Source organism: Pelodiscus sinensis, chromosome 17, assembly GCF_049634645.1.
Source record: "Pelodiscus sinensis isolate JC-2024 chromosome 17, ASM4963464v1, whole genome shotgun sequence".
In the NCBI taxonomy this organism is placed as follows: Eukaryota; Metazoa; Chordata; order Testudines; family Trionychidae; genus Pelodiscus; species Pelodiscus sinensis.
Window position 1 is genome coordinate 23,869,388 of NC_134727.1, and position 25,911 is coordinate 23,895,298.

Sequence of the window (25,911 nt, forward strand, 5' to 3'; positions counted from 1 at the left end):
CAGTCTGGACAAACTGATGCATTCTAGGGGAGAGAATGAAATTCTGCTGCTATAGAAGAGAGGTTTGCAGACTCCGAGAAGGGCGCTGTAAAAAACGCCAGAGACAAAGGCAAGCTGCGATTTTCTGGGTTAACTGCCTGGATGCCAGTGGAAGGGAAAAGACAGAGTTTCCTTTGTTCAAACTCCTTATGCCTCTGTTCCAGGAGAATGGATTGTAACCAACTTCACATTGTGTGAATGGCCTGGCTGACACTATGTGCACAAATGACTTAGCTGAGTGAAGACAAAATAAGGAATTCCTTGAGATTTTGGACAGTGAGGTATCTGTTGGAACAGCCACCAGTTGTCTGAAGGTTGCAATTTTGTTTTTCTCGTTAAGATCAGATCATAAAACACAATTGAATTATGTAGTCCTTTCAGGCGGGACTGAATGGTAGATGCCGAGAGTGCTGAAACCTCACTGGACCAAACCCTTTCTCTCTTCATTCTCTTTCCCAAGAGTAGGAAAGCTGCTCTCCCTTCCAATGCCAGAAAATGAGTGAGTCCTAGAGGAAAAAGCAGGTAATGCAAAGGAACGGGAGACTCAATTTCTGGAGAATTGGCCTGAAAGGCACAGAAGAGGCAGTAAAGTCAAAAGCTGAAAAGGTGTCATTCACAAAGCCATAGAGACATAAATTGACATGAGTGGTCAGTTTTCACTGCAGGGGATTATTTCAATAGAAGCAAAAGTATTTCTATGATGTCTTTAATTTCATCTAAACCACTAGATTTAAACATACATCTGCAATGTTTGCATCCAGACATCCTGGCATCAAGCTCGTACATGAGAGCCTGAAAGTGAAACCCATTGAAATGAAATAGTTCATTGTCATTGTCCAAGATGCTGATAATGAAAAAAAAATCAACTGTCCAAACTTGTAAGAAGTGAGTTTATAACTAAGAGAAATCTTTCGAATCTAATAAAATAGATTTTAAAAAAATAAACTTTTTGATCAAAACCATTCAGACACATTTTAATTGAAGATCAATCTACTGGTTAACTCACCAATCTGTTCTAATGCCTTGAATTATTATTGGTTATCTTTGTAACCTAAAGCATGCACAGAACAATTTGTACTGATCCTTGAAGTGTCTTAATGCTAGTTCATAATTTGTTAATGCTGAGTCCTCCATGTTCTGTGCTCACCACTCTTCCCAAAGTGGTGGGAAGGGTCAGGACATGGGGGATGGAGACAGACATGCCTCCCTGGGCTGCAGGGACTCCCGGGCCAGATTGTGAAAATGCTCCAGCTGTATATGGCCCATGGACCATTATTTTGAGACTCCTGCAATATGGCATTGAGATGAGGTGGACTAGGCCCCCTGCTGGAGGTCTTTTGGTCCTGCCACATCCTGCCTCAGAAATGGGCAGTAGAAAGGCAGCCAATCAGGGTCCAGCAAGATAGCATAAGGAGAGCCCCTGGGCCAGAGCAAGGTCAGTTCCTTGCTAGAGCTGCAGGAGAACAAAGGGTATGTCTACACTACAGCACTAATTTGAACTAACTTAATTCGAATTAGTTAATTCGAACTAAGCTAATTCGAACTAGTGAATCTAGACCTAAAAACTAGTTCGAATTAGCATTTTGCTAATTTGAACTAGCATGTCCACATTGAGTGGACCCTGAACCGGGGTTAAGGATGGCCGGAAGCAGTGCCGGCAGCGCATCAGATTAGGACTTAGAGCGTGGAACTGCTGTCTCAGGCTAGCCGAGGGCTGTGCTTAAAGGGACCCGACCCCCACCTTGGACAGACAGTTCTCAGGGGTTCCCCGCCTGCAAAGCAGTCCTGGCTTGGAGTGCCCTAAGTGCCCACACTGGGCACATCACAGCACTCGGCCATCAGCCCGGCTGCACTTGCCGCAGGCTGCCATCCGGAGGGGGGGGGGGATCAATCAGGGGGCTGCAGGAGAGCTTCCACCCCGAGGAGCCACCCCAGTCCTCCCCATCGGGGGCTCGTACCCCATTCCTCCCTCACCTCCTTTCACTTACTCCTCCCTAACCCCCCTTCCTGATGTACAAAATAAAAATAGAAACTCTCTTAATTGAACAAAACTCGGGGAGACTGGGAAAAGGAGGTGGGAGAGGGGAAGAGAGAGGGTGGGAGAGGGTAGGGCAACTAAAATGATCAGGGGTTTGGAACAGGTCCCATATGAAGAGAGGCTAAAGAGACTGGGACTTTTCAGCTTAGAAAAGAGGAGACGGAGGGGGGATATGATAGAGGTCTATAAAAGCATGAGTGGCGTGGAGAGGGTGCATAAAGAAAAGTTCTTCATTAGTTCCCATAATAGAAGGACTAGAGGACACCAAATTAAATGAATGGGTAGCAGGCTTCAAACTAATAACAGAAAGTTCTTCTTCACAAAGCAAATAGTCAACCTGTGGAACTCCTTTAAACAGAGTTTAAAGAGAAGTGAGATAAAGTCATGGAGGTTGGGTCCATGGAGTGGTATTAGCCAGGGGATAGAAATGGTGTTCCTGGCCTCTGTTTGTGGAAGGCTGGAGATGGATGGCATGAGACAAATGGCTTGGTCATTGTATTCGGACCATCCCCTCCAGGGTCCCTAGTGTTGGTCACTGTCGGCAGACAGGCTACTGGGCTAGATGGACCTTTGGTCTGACCCAGTACAGCCATTCTAAGCTCAGGGCTCAGGGTCGGGGGTCTCACTGGACCACCCTGATTTTCATGCACACCTGCTCCTGGGTGGCCAGGCTGGCAGCTATCCTGCCCTAGACGGCCACTTTCCTGTGCCTAGTGCGGAGGTCGTGGATGAGGTCCACGATGTCCGCACTATACCAGGTTGGCGCTCACCTCTTGCGGACCTGGGCAGGCTTCCGGGAGCCGCCAGCCTGGTCCCGGGAAGAGGCGGAGGGCTGGGTGGCAGCGGGTGGCTGGCTCGAGCCGTGCCAGGTGCAGGGTCTGCTGGCTGGGAGCTGGCAGGCTTGCACCTGGCACGTGCACCGTAGCCAGCCCGTGCCCCTTTAAGGGCTCCAGTGCCGGGAGGGGGGCAGACGAGTTTCCCTGGTGGTGCCCAGAGTGGCCACCAGGGAAAGCTGGGGAGGGCTAGCCTCCCACTAGTTCGAATTAAGTGGCTACACAGCCCTTAATTCGAACTAGTTAATTCGAACTAGGCGTTAGTCCTCATACAATGAGGTTTACCTAGTTCGAATTAAGCGCACCGCTAGTTCGAATTAAGTTCGAACTAGCGGTTTGCATGTGTAGCCCCTATCAAAGTTAATTCGAACTAACGTCTTTTAGTTCGAAATAACTTTGTAGTGTAGACATACCCAAATGGTGCTCTGGGCTGGCTTCTGTGACTCCAGAACAAAGCCCTGACATATAGGTGAAGAATGTGCTCAAACCATGAGGAAGTGGCCCATGGAATTATAGCAGCAATACCCTTATTTAAAGGACATTGTAGGCAGCCGCTATCTACAGGGTTCCTGGTCACTTCCCATACCCATTGGCTACTGGGTGAAAATGCCTGGACTTTGCAGCACTCCAGAAATGGAACTAAACTGTAGTGGCCCAGCTGAAGAGCTGGGACTAGAAAGGCCCTGAGAAGGTAACAACCTTGCCTCTAGGGAATAAGCCCTAGGGCACTGCTCTATTCTGGAGCAAGGACAAACTGAGGTAGATATCACAAAGGGAACTGAGAGAGGCCATTGTTGGACTTGTACCCTAAAAGTGGTTTGTTTTATTTCCACATTGAGATAGCGTGTGTTTCAGCCAGAGGGCTGAATCACCGAATAGCCACCATCAGAGACAGAGAATGCAGGCACCTGCACACAGCTAGGGGGTGCTTGTGAAACGCAGGTGCACCCAGTTACAGGCAAATCATGTGAAGTGTAAATGCATCCTGCAAGGAAAGTGTTCTTTAGGCCAAAAGTCTGTTCTTAATATGACGACAACACTCTGTAAGTTTACAAAGAGGAGAGGCAGCTCCTGATGTGATACTCAGTTAAGCAGGAATACTATTAGCTCGTACAATTTCAGGTACAGTTCTGGGCTTTCCCTCTGGTGCAGTGAACAATCATGCTGAATAGAATGGCTGTTCCATAATACTAACAGTTGTCCAGCCGATACACAATGCAAAGCAACAAAGACATTGTTATATATGAATTAAGCCAGCAACTAAACAACAGTCCCCGGTAATCGGAAAGCAAGTGCACTAACCTGTTAGATTACAGAGCCCCACCTCTCTTAATTTATCCTAGCTCCTTTCTAATAAATAAGATACTGTATATTATACTAGGCAATTCTCTTACGTATGCCATTGAAAGATGCTTGACTGACAATTTGAAGTCCTTCTGTTACCTGCAGGACCGTACAGTGCTAGCAGAAAAGTTTCTACTATGTTGTACATTCTATTACATTGCGTATTAGCGATTCAAAGAACAGCAACCTACCAGTTACATAGAACACATAGCATTAAGGATTCCTGGGCCCTTTCACATTATGCAATGCAGAAGAAAGTCAAGACGACCTCGCAACAAAGTTGGTGTGAGTAATTGGTCACAATGCAACCCCAGACTGTTGGCTCCTTGATAATTCAGAAACTTTGGTGTGACTGTGATGAATGCCTTGGCATAGGTTTAAAAGTGTATGCAAGGAAAGAGACATCTGCTAGCTGTTAATACAAGTGACACTGTAGTCCTTGTTTAGGTGCCAACAAGTAATGGATTATAAAATGTATAAGCTAATCACAGAACAATGGAAAAAGACAAATAGAATTACCCTGGTCTGGTTTGTATTGTAGCATACGTGTTTTGCTCAGAAATCACAAGGAACTGGGTCTTCCTAATTAGAACCATCATTGTTTCCTGTCACTTTCCCCACACATCCTCAGTTCCTTTCAGGCCCAACCCTATTCTTCTCTAGCTGCTCCAAATCAGGAGAGGATGAGCTGGAGCCAATAGGCCAAGTCCTAAGCTGGTATAAATTGGCATTTATATTGGTCAAGGATCTGTCCCAATGGAATTACTCAAGATTTATACTGTTGTAAAAGAGGCAGAATTTGACAGTGAAAGATCGAAGTTTCTATATACCCCGCAGAAGTGTCTGAGGAACTGTTGCAGTGTTTCCTCTAGTGGTTAGAGCTGAGAAGGAGAAAGAAGGAGTCCTGCATGCTCCTACCTAACCTCACATTTTTGGGGGAATTTCTCAGGTTGTCTTCGGATATCAGGACTTGGAGAGGCACATAGCTATAGATACTGCTAAAACACTGCTGCTATCTCTGCAGCTAGAAAGGGATGTTGAATGTGATAGGGGAAAAGAGAGAGAGAAAAAGAAAAAGGGTTAGTCTTGTCCAGGGAAGCTTCAGCTCTTAAGAACCTCATCTGTCTGGATTCACATGATATAATCATATGTCTTACTATTAAAAAAGAATACAAAATTACATTTCTTTGCTGGCAGAAAGAAACCAGGGCGTGGGAACAGGTGTCATCTGAGGGAACACAGGATTTTCAGTTTCTTCTGTAGGCTGATAGTGTGGGATTTCTCTGCTGCTCATTGTGTGACCTCAGTTTCCCCATCTGTAAAAAGAACGCTTGCCACAGGTACCAAAGGGGGTTGCATTGCCTGAGGCTTCAGGGGGATATCAGAGTTCTTTTTACACTTTCGTCAACTGCTTGATGGATCACAAAGGCCCAAATGTTCAAAAGGGTCCAATAGGAGGCTTCAAATTTCATTAACCGATATTTGCAAAGTGCATCAAGGCCTTCCGCTGTAGGGCACTATGAATGTGCCAGCTATTCTTATTGCAGCACTGTCATGAAAGCAAACCTGAAAAAGCAGATGGAGCTCTTTCACTGACATGAACACACCAGAACAATATCACAAGGAAGTCCTCAATTCTAGTTATTTCTGGAGAACTTCCACTTGTTTGGGAGGCAGACAATGTGCACAGAGCTCTCCCTTGTGGTAAAAGCTCTGACTAACCAGACAGGCGCTTTTAGACCAGAATGTGATCATCATCTTAGATTCCAACGCCAGAAGGGGCACATGTGATCACCTTATCTGACCCGTTCCTGTGCAGCACAGGCTCATAGAACATCCCCAAATTAATTCCTACAACATAGCTTTGAGGAAAACATCCAATTGAGATTTAAAAATTGCTAGAGATGGAGAATCCACTATGACTCCTGGCAAATTGTTCGAATGGTTAATTACCTTGATGGTTAAATCTTTACCCCCTTATTTCCTGTCTTGATTTTGTCTAGTTTCAACTTCCAGCTAAACCTTTCTCTGCTAGAAGGAAGAGGCCATGATCAAATATTTGTTCCCTGTCTGAATACTTATCAAGTCACCCCCTTAACTTTCTTTTTATTAAACTAAATAGTAGGGATGTGAATGTTCAACCAGTTAACTGGTGAGCCTTACCCTTAATGAGTGAGGCTTACTGATTAAGGTTAACTGGTGGGGGCTGGAGCAGCTCCCTGTCTGCCACAGGCAAGGGCTGCTCTAGTCCTGTCCGTGCAGCCCCTGCCTGCCACAGGGAGGGAGGGGTGCTGCTCCGGCCCAGGGTCCAGAGAGTGGGGGTGCTCCAGTCGAGCTGGAGCAACCCCCCACCTGCCCTCTCATTTAATCAGTTAATCAGTTAAACAATATGTTTAACTGGTTAGCCAATTGAACAGGATTTTACATCCCTATTAAATAGGTACACGTAGACAGGGATAAAAGATCAATAGGTTGCACAGCTATGGGTAGCCCGTGCTAACCGACTTGTACTCACAGGACTTAGGCTGAGGGGCTGGAAAATTGCTGTAGGCCAAACTCTAGTATCCTCCGCCTCATAGGGTCCTAGAGCTGGGACTCCATCTCAAGCCCAGATACATGCACAGCAATTTTCCAGTCCTGTAAGGCTGAGTTAGCTGACCCGGACCAGCTGCGCATCTTTAATTACTGTGTCGACGTATCCCAGCAGGCATGTTTTCTAATCCTTTTGCCATTCTGTCACTGTTCTCTGATACTGTAAGGTCCATTTTATACAAAGCCAGTAACACATGGCAAACTGTTCCATATGTCCTTTATGTCCTTTAAAAACATCATTTGACACACTCTCTTTGGACTACAAGATATATTCCATCTGTCAGCCCAAATTTGGACATTATCACTAGATTATATTAAACTGAGGTTTTAGGAAATCATAGTCACATTAGAAAAATGTTTACTAGATTCCTCTGCAACAGTTGAAAGTCAGAGATGTTACACGTGTGCACTGACAGGCTAGTTCAGTGGGGCTCTGACCTTAATAAGTGACAATGAAATACAAATATTAATAATCATAAGCCTTGCCAGGCGAAAGGTTACTGGTTACAGGCAAAAGTTGCTAATATTTTAACCCCATTCACAGTTACTATGCAGGTGGCCCCCGACTTGCGACGTGATCAGTCCCTGGAGAAGCGTCGCAAGTCGGGGGTGTTGTAACTCGAACCTGCATTTACGATAGGCGCCGTCATAAATGCGGGCCGAGGACGTAAATCGGGGGTTTCGGCCCCTTCCGCATTTACAAAAATGGTCGTGCGTGTGTGTGGGCGGGGGTTGCAACGTGGAGGTTTGCTGTATATGCACCCCGGGTTTTAAACAAACAGTCTGTCACATAGATGAAATGCTATATTGGACAAGTGCATTTCTCTGCTGTTACTGCAGGAGTTGATTAGCCTGCACGTTGGATTCTGTAGAGGAGATAGAGTGGTATAGTGATTGCAGAAAATACTGGGATATCGGAATTCTTATTACACTTTTGTCAATTGTTTGCTGGATCAGACATATAGGCCCAAAAGTTCAAAAAGGATCCACTAGGGGGCTACAAGTTTCAATAACACTACATGAAACATGGATAGGCTGATTTTCAGAAATTTTGAGGATTCAGTTTCAGCCAAGGGCAATGGGGTCTGCAGATGCTGTCCCTTCCTCCCAGTTTCCCAACCCCTTCCCCCAAAACCCATCCGGCTGTCAATATCTCAAGTGGGACTCTCAAAATAAGCAGACCTTACTGAAAACTTGGGTTTTACAATCTCAGTGCCATTTGTAAAGTAGGGAGAATACTAAATTACAAGGGAGTTGTGATAAATAATGAATATGTGTTATAGAGCTGGATCTGAGCCATAGACTTGGATCCAAACACCCTTGAACTTGGGAGGAGTTCACATCCAGCTGCAAAATTAATGGCTAGTCCGTATCCACATAATGATCCCATTGAAAACCCTGATCCCAAATTTATGATTTCAGGCTCATATCTAATTTGTCCAGGTCTTTAAGATCCTCCAGTGGCAAGGACAATATAAGTGCAAAGCAATAATAGCAATAATAACTATTATTTATTACAAACCTAGTAATTTTTGGTCTTTGTGTGAAATTGAGCAGCTTGCTGTCAAAAAATCCTTCTCTTACTCAGTTTCATTTCCTCAGGCTGATATCTTCATACCTGCAAAATGTGTTCAGACTATTACTGTGAATGCCACTGGGTTTGATCTTAAGCCATGCTGAGCATTGAAACTCCCACAGAAGTCAACAGGAGCTCAATAGCAACCAGTACAAAGCCTTAAGTGCCCCAAAATGCTGCGAGATGCTTTGCACAGATCCCAAGAGCAAAACTTTTCTAATAGGCTTATTCTTTTTAGATGACAAACAATGTTACCTCTAATTTTTCCATCCATCCATGGAATAAATTTTACCATCACTGAGGCATGTGCAGATGTGCACCACTATTAGAAACACAGCTGTGGCTGTGGGCACTCTGCTAATCAGTTGGGCAGCACCCGAATCTCTCATGAGTGGCTGTCCAAGTATAGAGCTTACAGGAAACACTGCTAACAAATCTGAGGAACTGTCCCACATCAGGTGTCATTACAAGAGGTTTTTGGAACAAATTGATAAACTAAACAGTAATAAATTACAAGGACAAGTTGGTATTCCCCCAAGAGTTCTGAAGAAACTCAAATGTGACATTGCAGAACTAGTGATTCTAATCATTAAATCAGTTTCTGTACCAGATGATTGGAGGGTAGCTAATGTGACACCAGTTTTTAAAAAGGACTCCAGAGGTGACCCCAGCAATTGGAGTTCCATAAGCCTGACTTTAGTACTGGGAAAATTGGTTGAAATTACAGCAAAGAACAAAATTGTCAGACACACAGATGAACATAATTTGGGGAAAAGTCAGAATTTTGTTGTAAAAGCCTCACTAATCTATTAAACTTTTCTGAGGGGGTCAACAAGCATGAGGACAAGTGGGATCCAATGGATATGGTGTACTTAGACTTTAAGAAAGCTTTTGATGAGGTCCTTAACAAGAAGCTCTTAAGCAAAGTTAACTGTCATGGGATAAGAGGCAAGGTCCTCTCATAGACTGGCAACTGGATAAAAGAAACAAAACAAAGAGTAGGAATAAATGGTCAGTTTTCAAAATGGAGAGAGGTAACTAGTGGTGTCCCCTAGGGCTGTGTCTAGACTACATGGCTCCATCGATGGAGCCATGTAGATGAGGGTTGTAGGCAAAGAGAAATGAAGCGGCGATTTAAATAATCGCCGCTTCATTTAAATTTACATGGCTGCTGTGCTGAGCCGACAAACAGCTGATCAGCTGTTTGTCAGCTCAGCGCGCTAGTCTGGACGCTCCCCTGCCGACATCAAAGCCCTTTGTCGGCAGCCCCGTTATTCCTCGTGGGATGAGGTTTACCAGGGCTGCCGACAAAGGGCTTTGATGTCGGCAGGGGAGCGTCGAGACTAGCACGCTGAGCCGACAAACAGCTGATTAGCTGTTTGTCGGCTCAGCGCGGCAGCCATGTAAATTTAAATGACGCGGTGATTATTTAAATCGCCGCTTCATTTCCTTTTGCCCAATAAACAAATCTACATGGCTCCGTCGACGGAGCCATGTAGTGTAGTCGTACCCTAGGTGACCAATTTCTCAAAATGGGGTGACTGGGCAACAAAATGGCAGATGAAATTTAGTGAAATTTAATAAATGCAAAGTAATGCATATTGGAAACCACAATCCCAGCTATATACATGAAATGATGGCATCTAAATTAGTTGTTAGCACTCAAGAGAGAGATCTTAGAGTCACTATGGATAGTTCTCTGAAAATAGCCACTCAATCAATATGCAGTGCAAATCCAAAAAGCTTCAGAATGTTAGGAATCATTAAGAAAGAGATAGAGAATAAGATGGAGAATATCTTTTTGCCTGTATAAATCCATGGTATGCCCACATCTTGAATATTGTGTGATGTGGTTGCCCCATCTCAAAAAATATATTGTAATTAGAAAAGGTTCAGAAAGGGGCAACAAAAATGTTTAGGCGCATGGAACAGCTTCCAAATGAGGGATTTTTCACCTTAGAAAAAAGATGACTAGGGGTGATATGATTGGGATCTATAAAATCATGACTGGCATAGAGAAAGTAAATAAAAAAGAGTCTTAACACAGAATCTAAGGGTCATCAAATGAAATTAATAGGTAGCGGGTTTAATAAAGAAAAATGGAGCATTTCTTCATACAACACACAGTCAACCTGTGGAACTCCTTGCCAGAGGATATTGTGAAAAGAACTAGAGAAGTTCACAGTAGATAGATCCATCAATGGCTATTAGCCAGGATGGCCAGGGATGGTGTCCCCAAGCTCTGTTTGTCAGCAGCTGGGAATGGGTGACAGGGGATGGATCACTTGATAATTACCTATTCTGTTCATTTCCCCTGGGGCAAACCTCATACTGAGAGCCTTCATCCCACAAGCATATCTGCTGCAGCTGCCCCTTGTCCTTCCTACCCTGCCCCCCCACTCACTCTCCCCAGAGACCCTTACAGGGATGCTTTGCTCCTTCCCCACCCCCAGTCACTGCCCCCAGGGAATGTGTGTGTATGGGCAATGGGTGGGTACAACTGACAAGTTGTGACTTTTCCTCTTCCCCCCTCCACTGCAAGCTGTGCCAATGCTTTACCATGCTCACTTGCAAGTGTCTCCGCAGCCCCTCTCCTTTGCCAGTTGAAAAGCCCCTCTGGACCAGGGAGTCTTTCTGATGTTTGGACAGTGTCCAGCACAATGAGGGCCTTGGGTTCTCTCATAATGGAAATGTATCTGACTGCTGTTACTAGCATGTGTAGAGAGAGGCAACAGGAACACGATGGATTGGGAAAGCAGGGGCCTGAGGGGAAGCAGGGATTTCCATAAATTCTTCCAGAATGTGGAGTGTTGAACATGGGCCCAGCCCCCTCTTCGCATTTACTTTCCCAATTCACCCTCCTCTTGTTCTGCTGTTAACGGGCCTGCGTGAGTAAGAGAAGCAATTCCACAAACGCCACTGTCTTTCCCTGTTTCAAACTCTTCAGCATCTGCCAGGACTCTGCCAGCTCTAAGCTTTCACAGTGGCCCCCACCTTGGTACTTCAGGCAACAAACTGGTAGGATGCTGGAAGGAAGCAGTGCAAATCATTAGACGGCAGCTGCCTGTGTCTGACAAGTTGTTGACCATTATTCCTTTCTCCCAAGGAATGGCCTGTCCAATATTTGCCTGTTTCCTGTCAGCAGGAAGCTCAGCCCAGGTGTATATGACTCTGGAAAGTCTGGAGTGCCCACAACACCTACTGAAACCACCTGTTGAGTACTTTGCAGTCTGGCAACCTTGTTAAGGCTGCTGCAATGTGCCTAGTACAGCCAGTTCCCAGCACCTGTGGATTTCCTTGTGCAAAACCAATTTCACAAACACTCTCATACCATTTAGAAGACCTCAAGCAATCCTGCTTCGTCCTACTGAGGCCCTGCAGTAGGCACAGTACACAGAGAATACAAAGCGAATGTGGTTTATAGTGAAGTGGCAAACAGGGAAACTGCATGTGGAGGGAGAGCTAGTCCCACGTGAGTTCAGGGGGATGGACAAATTGCAGTTCCATGCACCACGGACCATGTCTGACCACAGCGCAGCTGTTCAGGGAGAAAAAGGGGCTTTGCTACAAGAGGTTACAGCAGACAATGGGAAAGAATTGGTGAGAACACTGCTCCTAGCTGAGGAAATTTTAACCCCATCATCATAGCAGCTGTTCAAAGCTCTGGGGGTGGCAAACTGGATGAAATCCATGTCCTTTCACCTGGGCTCAAGTCCAGCCTCATAATAGCTCTTGTGTCAAGTCCAAAAAAAAAGAACACATGAGAGGGGGAAAAAAGTGTAAAACAAACGATTGTCCGTATTTCCTTAGTTCGTCCTATGTGGGTGCGGATGAAGCAACCTGAGCTTCCAGGGGCCCCATTATCTCAGGGTCCTACCTCATCCTGCAAATCCTGGCACTTAGTCAGGGATGCCAGATTCTGACTGGGAGCCGACAAAGATCTGGATTTGATAGTGGGGTTGGTGATACTATTTTCACTCGGAGCTCTTTTTTTGCGAGCTTTTCTCTGTGTTGTCTCCTTTCAGAATTCTCTTGGCCTTTGGTGAAGAAGACCAATTGGGAAACACCCTCCTCTCCCTCCCCATCTTAACACAACACCTAACGCCCCCCCCCCATTATAGGCAAGTCAACAGTATTGCCTCCTTTAGGGAAACTCTCTCCCTTAGCTGTTGGAAGGAACTCCCTTCCTCCCACAGTTCCAGCCCTGCTGCTATGACTTTTCAGCAGTGTGTGCTGACCAGAGCAGAAACCAGCCTGCAAGTACCTCTGAGCTGAGATCCAAGGTGAGTGTTAGAGAACCTCAGTCCCTTCAGGGGCTTTTGAACTCTTGGGCTCCCTACTGGGCATCCGGCCTTGGCACAACAATGGGGAAGCTTGCTGGTGGCTTTGATGTTTACTCCCCCCGCCCAGGAGATCTGCAATGGTAATTATTGAACTCCCACTGATGCTTCAGGCTGGGCTGGGTGTGTATCACAGAGGGAACAGTCCGGGTTTCTCTTGGTCTCTGCACTTAAAATCTGGAGTCACTTTTACTCTGCTGCTGCAGAAAACTAGGATTTCTAAGGGGGCAGGAGCTGGAGAAGGGGGATTTCTCCATTTCATTTCTGTCTCCAGGTTGTATCCAACTGATTTGCACTTGTTGAGCCATTTGACCATTATAGCTCCAAGGAGATTGTGAAGCCAACCCGTATTACAAGGGGAATGCTGTGTAAGCCACTTTAAACAGCTCTGCAGGAAACTTTCATTAGTTGGAATGGTTTCTGTTATTGCTTCTTCCTGGTATTGTTTTGGGGGTGGGGAGGAGAGAAAACGGGAGGGGAGACCATATCACATACTCCCTGTGTTTGTGAGAATGAGAACAGGCAGTCACACCCACAGTTTCCTGCAGGGAGAAAGTGGCTCTTCAGTCAAGTGCTTACAGAATTTCCAAAGAGCCTCATAAAAAGTACAGTATTTATGGGGTGCTGAGACGTGTCCCTATGGCTGAGCATGTCAAGAAGAGGACATCTGAAGCACCAAGCAGGGAGGGTTTATTAGGGATGCCTAGGTCAGAAGTTAACCACAGGAAGATGAAAAGAGGGATGGGAAGGGTAAAACAGTCATTCCGTGCAGTGAGGGTTTTGCAGTGCGTGTGTTGGGGCACAGTCTGAAGGGGAGAGATGGAGGGGAGTGGTGCAAAATGTAAATTCTTTAGGCACATGTAAACATACACGTGCACAAAAACACCCACACTTTATCTACCTGACAGTATGTCTAGACAGATAATAAGAAAGCAGTATAGAAGGGGAGCTTAGTAATAGCTTGAGAAGTTATTTCCAACTTTACTGACTGTCTGCTGTTGAGTGACTGTACAACACCGGGAAGCTTCCCCACTGCACTCCGAACTCCATGCTGGTGAATATTCTCTTGTCCTAAAGTGGTGCAAGCTGTTACTGTTTGCTTTTAATGGCTGCTGTACTCCACCCCAGAGGTAGCTGTACTTCAGGAACAGAGGAAATGATGCCTGAATACAGCGTACAGAGATGATAATGCCTGCTAAACTCTCTGGGATGAATAGCGCACTATTACATTCAGCACTAACACATTTTTAAAGAGCATTTAATTAAAACATGTTAGCTAACACTTTTGTTAGTCTGCAGACAAAGCATCGGTGTATTTCCAGTTAGGACTGGCTTTCCAAATCCTTAGGCCATGATCACACTAGGAATAAAGGTATATTTTAACCATATGTTGGCTAACACTTGTTAACTAACACACACTGAAATCCTAGTGAAGACAAAGCAAGTTGTAATTTTAACATGAGTTAGTTAAAACCCCTTGACCAGCTAACCAGTTAAATCTGCACTTTGCCTTGGTTGTAGCAAGAGTTAAATGTGTTAGCACGCACATTTTTCCTTGAGGAGGTGAGGCCATAGAGAACAGCAGCTTTCATGGAATTTCCACTAGGGCCAGATATGCTACAGTGCAGCAAAAGAAACTTAACGTCTGTGGGCTTCCAGCAAAATGTGGCAGGTTAAAGGGAAGTTTCTGAGCACTTCTCCAAGCTTCAGCTTTCTTGAGGCCAACCTATCCCTAATTGAGAGGTGCCGGGAGGATCCTGAGAATGCCTCCATCACAATAGCACCTTCTTCCAGATTCTCTTCCCATTCTCTGTCACCTGAGCTGCTTGAAAGCAAAGCAAGAGAAAACTCCACATTAGACACCAGACCCTGAGAGTTCCATCTGCAGTCATGCTGCTCAATCAGATGTTGCTTCAGTCCCCGACACTCAATATCGAGGCTTGTTCCACCCTTCAGTGAGGCTTCGTGGCCTCCCTCTGGACCTCAGAGAGAGAAACCATTTTACTCTTCCTGTTGGGTGCAGCTAACTCTGCCCGACCATCTCATCAGAAGTGCAAGGGTGAGGCAGGAAGTGTAAAAGTAGAGCCCTGATATGCGAGGGCCCTGGGCTGGGACCTAGTGGACTAGGGGGGCCTGGCTCCCCGTCACTGTTGCTGCTCCACACCAGGAATTGGCTGAAAAATCACCTAGGCCAGAAGGCCTGTATCTGCTTGTTGGTGCTTTTTCCAGTAAGGAGACTGAGGACTCTTGCTTGCTGTGTCCTGCCCAGAAGGCTGGAGCCACAAATTATTGTTGCTTGCCTAACCATGAGGCTATAGGTCAAATACTGTGCAATTACTCAGGACATCTACTATCATGCTCCCCCCCACTTTATGAAAATTGGCTTATATTAATATGCATAACGCAAAGATGCTTTATGCGACATACCATTTTTAAAGTTGCAACCTGCTGAATGTGTACATTCTATTCCTGTGCAGGTATCATTCTTGTATGTAAGGTTAGAAATATGAAGTGTGAATCTGTTTATAAATTTAGGCATGCTAATAGGGGGCATTAGTGATACTCCAGAAACTTAATGGCTTGGTGCTCAAGATAACAATCTGTAAATTAGAATAATTAGAATTAGAACAACTGTTAGGGTAAGAATTTGCATGTAACAAGTTTCTTAGTGTATTACAATTAGCTGACATTTTTTTTTTATTTTGGCTTAGTAATTTACTTTGATCTGTCTGTTTTCAATTGCAATCACTTCAATCCTTTTTTAAATACTTAATAAAACATTTTTGTTTATTATCAAGCCAAGTGTAAATAATTGTTACCTGTGGCAGAGCAACCACTGTGCATATCTCTCTTTTACTGATAAAAGGGGCTGATCTTATGAGCTTTCTCCATGTAAAACTTTTATACAGAGTAAATGGATTTATTTGAGGGTTTGGTCTCTGTGTACCTGGGTGCTGTCAACAACTCTATAGTTGAGCCCTCCCAGAGCTGAGCTGGTTCAGCATCTGTGTTGCTCTCCTGGGGGAAGGAGGCTATTACCCCAAATCTGTACCTTGGTGGGGGGAAACCAGAGATTCTGGATCAGTGGGACAAGGTGAGGGTATATTGGTAGGGTCAGTGGCATGATCAGCACCCCAGGTGATGGTCCTAAGGAGACCCTGTGATCCAACCCATCACTCTTATACCCTAAACATTTCGTTTTTACTCCAACCAGAGACTGGGGTTACGAGACGATGGGGCATGTGCTCGGTCTTCTGTTGAAGATTCCAAGTGTGGGGCAGGCAGGTCCATGATCACAAATCAGGCCAGGGTGACAATATCTGGCCTCCTTCTGGACCTGACCATTATACACCCCAAAGGTCCAGATTGAATGTATGCATGGAGACAAATGAATCTGGAATTTGATAAAGGCTAGAATCTGGCCTTTTCTATGCATCCAATAAAAGATCCACTCCTAGGAAGAAGAAAAAATAATCCTTTTCTTTTAGCAGTTTTTCTGATCCCACTTAACCACAATCTACTGTTTCCTTGGCAACGGCAACCTCAAAATAAACAGACGCCTATTAGGCTGTGTCCAGTAGTCCATTCAGTTTAACCATCTGCCCAGAAGAAAATCTGATGTGATTTAATGTGATTTACTGAAATCCTGCTGCAGTGCTGACTGACTCCTGGCAGCTCTGCAATGCAGATCAAACAAGTCACTTGCTCCTCTTGACTAGCTCTCGTGTCTCTCAGGTGATTGTCTCGCATTTATTTTTAAGCTCTGTCATCTTGATGCATGGTGTGTGCATGTCTGTGTGTTTCTGCCTATCAGGTAACAAGGCCCCAGGCTGAAGGAGTTAATATAACACAGCAGCCTCCAGTTCATGCAGCGATTTCTGGATTCCCCGCTAGCACCCGCTATGGAATGATTTAAACACCCTGATGTGCATGTTGTCCCCTCCCCACAGACGGAGCTGCAGGAGCCAGGGAACAGGAGAATCCACAGCAGACAGGGAGAACTGCAGCAGAGAGAAACTGCACAGGCGTCAAGTGGAGGAAAAGCCTGCAGCCGTGTTGCTGAATCTCCTTCTGTCCAGTGCAACAGCAGAGGGTTTTTCTGCCCAACAGAACACAAGTCCAGCTCTCAGGAGTACGGAGCTGCAGGTAAGCTACCACCCTCCCCTGTGCGAATCCTAGACCAGGCGGCAGGCAGAGGGTGCAAAGGGAGTGAAGTGTGTGAAGGGGAGGCAGAGGGGCGAGGGGAAAAAAGGAAGAAAGTTGCAGTAGATGATGCTGTGATTCCTGTCAGTGCTGCAGGCTTGCAGGAATAATGAACATCTGCAAATCTCCAATGCTACAGCTCAGTGTATAGAATGGCACAGACCGAGCACACACCCTCCACTCCTCTCCTCCCCCCCACATCCTCCTTTTCATACCTGACATTTTTATAGCACATTCCATCGCAATGTCTGAATATAGCTGGGAAACCGGCAGCCACCCCTGGAGGGAGGGAGCAGACGGCACAGGCACGTTGTACAACACTAGGGCTGCAGGCATTCTGGCTGAGCAGAGCAGGGTAAGCTGCCACAGTTCTTACAAAAAGCATCCTGGGACCTTTAAAAGCCGCTCAGAAGAGCCAGGACCATGATCTCATCTGAGTGCCACACAACTAGTAAATGGCACAGAAGACAATGTATCCAGCCCAGGAAGAGAGAAATCAATCTGGTCGGTAATACAAGTAGTTACTGTGAGTCAGCATGTTTCAGCACTGATGCTTATACCATGAAGTCCTCCACTCCAGTAACAAGGACCAGGTTGAAGTGTCAGAGTGGGATTTCCAAAAGCCCTTTTGTAAGTTACGCTAACTAGCACTTGTGCTCTTTACTCACACGAGCACTTTTTGAAAACCACAGCTAAGTCTGTAATGGGCTGGAGCCACCTGCCCCAGGTCAGCAAAATGCTTCCTGGAGCTCTCATAAGAACAAGGGTGCAAACTCTTTACATCTCCTTTATACAGGGGCAGCATGGGCTTCCCTTATGGCTAGTGTGATTAATGATTCTGCCAGGGGCACCGTTTCAGATGGGGGAAGGTAAACTTTAAGCATGATTCCAGGAGCTACTTAGGGTATTCTAGGATTGTTGTGGTTGTTGTTTGGCAAATAATAAATTAGAAATTAACTTACAGGAGCACTGTATCTAATTTCGATATAATGAAAGAAAATATACATAAAAACCAATTATATATAGTAGCCCAATGTCTGTGAATCTGTAATGCTGAAACGCTAGCTGTTCCCTCTGGGCGGCGCTGTTGCCTTTCGCCGTGGTGCTCAGCTGACTTCTGCGTCACTCAGCTGGGCTGCCGCACAGGAGCAAGCGGTGCAAGCGGCCATTTGGGGTCTACACTCCCCATGCAGCACCGGGGTACTGCATGGAGATCATGGGGTCCAAACGGCCGCTTCTGCTGCTTGCTCCCATGCGGTGGCCCAGCTGAGTGGCGCAGAAGTCAACTGAGTGCCATGGCGGGAGGCAACAGCGCCGCCCAGAGGGAACAGCCAGGGGGCTGGGCCTGGATAAGCGTGCGTCTCTGACGTCAGGAAAGGGCACCGGATTCAAAAGAAGGAAAGTGGAGCAGACACAGAGGACGCGGAGGAGACAGAGAGGAGAACATAGGAGGCGGAGAGGAGGCGGAGGACAGCGAGAGAGAGAGTGAGAGAGAGGCAGCAGGAGGAGGAGAAGAGATGGGAGGGGGAGAAAAGAAAGAGAGAGAAGGAGAGAGAGGCAGGAGGCAGACGAAAGCTGAGAGAGAGAGAGGGCGAGGCAGTAGGAGAAGAGAGGCGAAGGGGGGCAGGGCGGGGATGCATCCCCGACAGAGACAGAGGAGAGCAGAGAGAGAGTGAGAGGCAGGAGGGGGAAAAGAGAAAGAGAGAGATGGAGTGGAGAGAGATTGAGAGGCAGAAGGAGGAGGAGAAGAGAAAGGGAGAGTGAGAGGCAGGAGGGGGAGAAGTGAAAGAGAGAGATGGAGAGAGAGGCAGAAGGAGGAGGAGAAGAGAAAGGGAGAGTGAGAGGCAGGAGGGGCAGAAGTGAAAGAGAGAGATGGAGAGAGAGGCAGAAGGCGGAGGAGAGCTGAGAGAGACAGGAGGAGACAGTAGGAGGAGATGAGAGAGAAAGAGAGAGACCGGAGGCTCAGGAGAGAAGACTGATGTGGAGGAGAGACCTGAAAATCCCATCTTATGACAGGTTAATTGGCTAATATTTTAAGATTACTTGTAAGTGCAGAATAGAAAACCACGCCTGAAAAGTGGAATTCTTCTAAACTCCAGCAATGCATGTGTAACTGAGGGATTGTTTCAATTCAAGAACTGGCCTTGCAAGATAATAAATTTCCCACTGAAGTGAAGAGAGCACCTTGAAGGCCTGCTGACAGGGTGGGGGCAAAGAGGACAGCTGCCCTGGGGCTCTTTAAATCATTGCTAGAGCACTGGAGCCACTGCAGTAGCAGCAGTGGCCAGAACCCAGGGTCTTTTAAATTGCTGTTGGAGCTCCGAGGGGCACTTGCCAGGTGACACTGAATGGCTGTCTGCAGGAATCTAGTCCCAGCCCTGCCCCTTCCACCTGAGTCCTTGCCCTTTCTGGGGACAGAGCCAGCCCTCCCATCTTGCCCAGTCTGTCAACCACCCTGGCACCGTGAGGTGGTGGGTTATGGAGTCTGTGGGACTAAGCTGAGAAAAATCAGCAAGATGAACGTGACTGGTCAAATGTCATACTTTACATATGTGTATAATGACTGTCAGATTTCTACTGCACTAATAGCCCTATGTCACTTAAAAACTAGCCCCAAAGTAGCCCATTTATTAAAACAGAGGGGTTTTTTTTTAAACTTATTAGGCTATACCTTTAAAAAGAATAACTAGCTAGAGTATAATTAAATGATGGATGTTACTAGCATGGATATATAATGCACATTTTGGCAGTCAAATCTTAAAAACTGTCCAGATTGGCTTAGATTTATGTTCACAAAAGGGTTTATACAAATAGTTGGTAAATACAAAGGATTAAGTTCGACTTGATGCTACTAAAGCTTGTGAGTCTCTGTCACACCCAAAGAATTAGAACAACAGGAGATAAGAATAATTACCGTCTGGAAGAGAAGGAGATACAGCAGACTGCTGCAAAATGGCTGCCTGAGGGCAGCAGTTGAGGGCAAACAGGTCCTCCAAAGGCATTCTGGGAAACAGGCCAGAGGAAAAGGCAACCCCACTCTGGGGAGATTTGGTGAAATTCAGGCATTCACAGAGTAATCAGCGTTTCTGGGTCACAGCCTATGGACCTGACCCAAAGCCCATTGCAGGCGAAAGAAAGACTCCCACACATGAAACAAAAGACTGGACTATGCAGCACTTTAAAGTCTTTTGTTTCAGCAAGACCAGACTAACACGGCTACATCTCTATTACTATCCCACACATGAGTGGGCCTAAATGGTAGAATGAATGGCCTCAAAGGGGTACTGCCATTCACTACAAAATTAGAAAGTTCGAAAAAAAAAAGGGAAAGGTTTTATGTAACTTAAACAATATTGTTGGTGGCAGCAGCTTATGTTTGTTTCTTTGCTGCCGGGAAAGATTACAGAGGGTCTATTCTGCAGCGCAACTCTTGCAGCCTGAAACTTCCAGAGTTGGGCTGGCTGTGAGGATAATTATTCCCTGAATGTGATCCTGTCCTGGCTGAGCAGCCCCATGTCTACTGGTGTCACAACGGCCTTGCTCCTGCCTTTTTAATATATTGATTTGTGAAGCTGAGGGGCAGATCATGATGGAATGTGCAGCAAACATCTTCAGATCCTCCTGCTGCCACTCGGTATGTTCAAGGAATGAAAAACTACGACAGAGGCTCCCAGCCCTGTTATCAGCTCTGCCAGATATACCAGATACATTCTTATTTGTTAAGCAAATAGGCCAGTTGGCAGGGGGGAGAGGAGCAGGTTCCCAAGTCCTACCAGGTGGTACAAGTCTTGTGGGAGAGGAAGGCCAGGAGCCCCCCAAAATGGCACCCTTACATTTTGCCCCCCATCCATTCTTTCCTGAACAGATGTTGCCCTCGGGCATGATATCAGGCAGTAGGGTTGCCAGGTGTCCGGTTTTGAACCGAACAATCCAGTATTTGAGCTTTCTGTTTGGGAAACAACTTGAGAAAATATAAATGTCCAGTATTTTCTAAATCAGATGTAATGTACATTGTGATGTAATGTCAGGTGTGTCCGGTATTTTTGTTGAAACCATCTTCAGCCCCATCAGGCAGCGGTCATATACTCCAGAGCATGCAGAAGCCGAACCTGTGGACAACTTCTGCGAAGTGGGCTGAAGGAGACTGAGTTGTGCACCTGTGCTGGACCAGCCACAATAAATAGCATTAATTAATGTTTAATAGTTAACACTGAGAAGGATTTTCTAATGTTAGGTCCTGAATTCCGGGAGGGAGGCAGAAGGATGAGGGCAAGAGTCTGGAGTGGGAACAGAGAGGCTGGCTCATGGAATATGAGGCAGAGAGAGAACAAGAGACAGCCACGGGTGGAGTCACAGCACAACACAGAGGAGATCACAGGGCTGGACAAAGGAGAACAGTAGAAATGGGACAGTGAAAGGCCGAGCAGGGAGAAGATTCTACTCCTCCAAGGCAGAGAAGGGGAAATGAGAAGCAAGAGAAAGAAAACAGTGGAGTGAAGTGAGAGGAAAATAAAGTGGAGATGATGGACAGAATGTGTTGGGGCTAGCAGGGGGAAGAAAGGAAAAGGGAGAGAGGTTAGTTTATGGTGAGTAAGTTTGACATAGTTTCTCTCTGTACTTCCCTGGCAGTCACTCTGTCTCTGCATGTTGTGGGATGAGATGGGTTGGTTATTTGGCACATAGAGGTTGTTAATTAATATTGCAGGCTCTTTTGGATTCAGCAGCTAAATGAATAGGAGAAAAGTCTAAGAAAATAACAAACTTCACCATTCCCAGCATTATCCACATGCACACCAGCCCAACATGCGACTGATGATGGCAAAAAGATGTCTTTCTCTTCCATTCTTTTGTTGCAAAAATCAGGGCAACAGGGCCTGCTAAAAGTGATCTCCTTGGCCCTTCTCAAATGCCTCAGGCCAAGCCCGTCCAGCCCACAGCAGTGCAATGAGACAAAGCAAAAAAAAAAAAAAAAAAAGGTTTCACCAATACTGCTCAAGCAAAGCAACTTGGGTAGCCTTAAAGCCTCATGATTCTTGGAAGGGCCACATGTATGGAGTACCCAGAATCTACAGAAATGTCTGTGCACACAAAGGTGTAAAGTTTAATTGGTTTCAAAGGACAAGACGCCACTTGGTGATAAGGCAGCACAATACTTAACTGATTTCCCTTAATTACTGAGTTAGTTTCCTTCCTCCAGCCACAGATATATGATTCAGCCGTTCAGGATACTGACTGAATACGTGGCATGGATTAAACCTAAATCAACTTGGATGCAACAAACTCTCTGGCCAAACCTATCACTTTGGAGCCTCCTGGAGAGTCTTTTTTCTCCCCAGCCCCACCTCTGCCCATGGGATAGATTCCCTCTCCCATCCTCCGTAAATGGACTCAGGCCTGCCTCCCACTCCTGATCCCTTGCTCTTCCTCCCAAATGAAGGCGTTCAGCAAACAGCTGGCTGCAGCTTCTTCCATTTCTGTATTAGTAAAGCTACAATTTAGTCATGGGTTTTTTTAGTAAAAAGTCATGGACAGGTCACATGCAATAAACAAAAATTCGCAGGCTATGACCAGTCTGTGATTTGTACTATAAATACCTGTGACTAAATCTTGGGGCAGCCTCTACTGAGGAGTCCAGGACCTGTGGCATCAGCTTCTAAGGGTCACTGAGGCATGGCTCTGGGGCCTGCAACACCAGCTGCTGCTCAGATGATCTCTGAGGTGAGCTGCCTGGGGCTGCTTGTGAAGTGGCCGGTGTGTGCAACTAGCACCAAAGCTGCTCCAGCAGCAGCTAACATGGTTGTCCCTTGAGTCAGCTGCTTGGACCACCCTGGGGTCAGCCAGCAGCGTTTGCTGCTGCAGAAGTCCTAGAGCAGTGGTCTCCAACCTTTTTACACCCAAGATCACTTTTTAAATGACAGGCCAAGCCAAGATCTACCGCCCTGCCCCTTCCTTGAAGTCCCGCCCTCTCTATTCTCCTCCTCTCCATCACTTGCTATCCCCAATCCTTATACTGCTGCTTTAAAAAAAAAAAAATCTGTAGGAAGAGGTTTTTCCAACATTTGGTCTGTCTAGACTGGACCAAATGTCAGAAAAAAACCCCTTCTTTTGGAAGCCACCTTATTCCTTGTGGAAAGAGGAATATAGGGGTGACCAAAAGAGCCTGTTTGCTCTTCCACTAAAAAAGTGGAAGAACAAACGCAACCCTGGATGCAGAAGAGTTTTTCTGGGATATCTCCAGAATCCTGAAAAACTCCTGCAGACTAGCTGGACCCTTGCTATGTTGAGACAGGATGTGTAGTCTCTGGGGTGGGAATGAGGGATTTGGGTGTGGGAAGGGGTGAGAGGTGCAAGCTCTGGGAGGAAATCTGGATGCAGGAGGAGGTGGAGAAGGGGACACTGGCTCGGGGAGGGGGCTCCAGGCTGGACAGTGTTGGGATACTAACACTAACAGCAAGCTTCCCGGGCTGAGTGCAGGGCAGCCGGGCGGGAGTGAAGAGAAGCGGCTTCCTGGCCAGCTGGCCATGGTGCTCAGCCAGGGTACACCAAGCTCCAAGTGGGCTGGTGCAGAGGAGAAGCTGGTTGGCCAGCTGGCTGTGGCCTTCAGCCCAGAGGAGGCTGAACCACACTCCAGCTGATTGGGCGGCTTCCCCTCTGCGCCTGCTCATGTGGAGTTTGGTGCACCCTGGCTGAGCACCATGGCCAGCTGGCTGGGAAGTTGCTTCTCTTTGCTCCCGCCTGGCTGCCCTGCACTCAGCCCGGGAAGCTTGCTCCAGCACAGCTGGAGATAGACGCAGCCTCCCTGGGCTGAGCGCAGGGCAGCCGGGCTGGAGAGAAGAGAAGTGGCTGCCCAGCCAGCTGGCCATGGCACTTAGCCAGGGTGTACCAAACTCCACATGGGAAGGCGCAGAGGAGAAGCTGCCAATCAGCTGGAGCGTGGGGCAGCCTCTTTCAGCTGAAAGCCACAGTCAGCTGGCTGGGGTGTTTCAGCCCTCCCGTCCTCCCAGCTCCCACCATTCCTCGCAGCTACTCACCTGTGGTGTTGCTTGATGAGTAGCTGCTCCTCAAATGAGGAAATCTAATGTAAATGTACTGCACAGGCACGCAGTTCAGAGAGGGCTCAAGAGCTACTCTTAGAGCCCCTGAGATCTACCGGTAGCTCGCGATCTACTGGTTGATGACCACAGTCCTAGAGGATGCAGAAAGGGAGCCGTGCACACCAGGTGGGAATGCTCCTGTCACTCTGCCACTGGCCTCACTGGTGAGGAAGACTGCCTCTCATGTACTCAAGTACTGAAATGCCTGCCCTGAACTGGGCCTAACACAGGATGTGCAGCTCACAAGCTGGACGGACATGAAAGACAGGGTGTTTTCAAAGCCAATATAATGTACAATCAAGATGGCTGAATGAACATCCTCATGGGTCCTGCAGGGCTTAGCTGTCCTCATTATACAGCATATTCTGTCCTTTAGGTGAACTTTTAACAGTGGTTTTAATGGTCTTTCCAGATCTTTATCCAGTGGCCCCTACCATATCTGCATCAGGGGTGCAACAAGCTGCTCTGGAGCGGGGGGAGGGGCATGCAAGATATTACTTTGGGCCTGTCTCTCCTCTCACTGCTCAGCTGTTGAGCATTACTGCTTAGCTAATGTTAATTATTGTACCCCAGCTTCTCAGTGTGCTGAAGAATGATTAAATAAGTTTGCACAAATTTAATTGCGCCTAGTATTTTGCAAGGATGAAAGTAACTTAAGTTTCTTACAGGTACTGTCGTATTGCACCCCCTTGTGGGGGCACCCAGGGCAGAGGTTTGGGGAGGGATGTGATATGACAGTACATGTAATAAATGTAAATGTAGGATGGAGCATGCGGGGCTCAGGGCAGAGGATAAGAGTGTGAGGGTGAGGGCTTAGGGCAGGGGGACTTGAGAGGTTCAGGAATCAGAGAAGGGAGGTTGGGGGGTCAGGAATAAGGGCAGGGGTTGGGGTTAGGAGAATCAGGGTAGGGGAGACGTGAGGGGAAGCAGGAATCGGGGCAGAGACTTGGGGTGGGAGGGTCAGGACAGGTGGCTAAAGGGTGTAGGGGTGAGTGTGGGAGTGGGGGGGAAAGGCACCATTTTGGGAGGGTAGAGCAGGGGGTGGGTTGGAGTTCTGCCCATCCTGCAGCCAGCTGGGTCACTTTTCCCCTGCCAATCAGGGAGCGAGGGGAAGTGTAAAGCTTTTGTGAAGTCTCCTCTGCCCCTCCCCTGGGCAGCCAGGAGTGAGAAGAAGGCACACAAACTGTGCACTTTCCTCTTGCTCCCTGACAGTCGGGGGAAAGAGCAGCAGAGTTCCAGCTACACACAGCTGCAGCCCCCTCCCTCCCCTAAAGGGTTCAGGGTTATGATGTCCTGCGGTTGAGGCAGCCCCGACCAGGGGGACGCACATCCCCAGCCATAGGGTTGCCAGATGGTTTTACCAAAAATACTGAACAGCCCTCCCCACTCCCCCCCCCCCAAAAAAAGAAACACTGGGGAAAAAATTCTGTTGAGAAAAAAAAACGGGGGAGACCAAAGTTGTTGAGGGAAAAAAACCCAGCGTGGCCCCTTTAAGAAACACTTTTGAGGCTTTTTGGTCCTAAAAGACTGCTGGCAGCCATCCGCCATCTTATCTCCCTGCTCCAGGCCAGACAGCTCCCCTGTAGAATCAGGTAAGCACCCGGTATTTTCGCCTCTTGGCTGGGAAAACCTCAGAAAATACAGGACATTTTAGGTGTCTGGTATTTTCTGAATTTTTTTTTTACTGGACAGGAGGCGAAAATACCGGACTGTCTGGGTCAGTACTGGACACCTGGCAACCCTACCCAGCCAGCCCCTTTCACCGACTTGGCTGCTTGCTTCTGAACAAAGCATCCTGCAGGAGAGCCCCAGGAGCCTGGCTGGAAGCAGCTGCAGTTGCAGCTGAGCACCC

General features: G+C 46.9%; 1 protein-coding gene across 2 annotated transcripts in view; it reads left to right on the forward strand.

Moving 5' to 3' along the window:
- Positions 1–12,563: 12,563 nt before the first annotated feature.
- Positions 12,564–25,911, forward strand: part of FGF1 (fibroblast growth factor 1) — a 90,269-nt gene continuing 76,921 nt past the window's right edge. The window contains exons 1-2 of one of the 2 annotated variants that reach the window (XM_006128539.4): positions 12,564–12,705; positions 16,713–16,908. The gene's annotated coding sequence lies outside the window, so the exon portion shown is untranslated. Of the gene's footprint in view, positions 12,706–16,370; positions 16,498–16,712; positions 16,909–25,911 lie in introns of those variants that run through there. The other variant, XM_006128540.4, reaches the window with a different exon arrangement.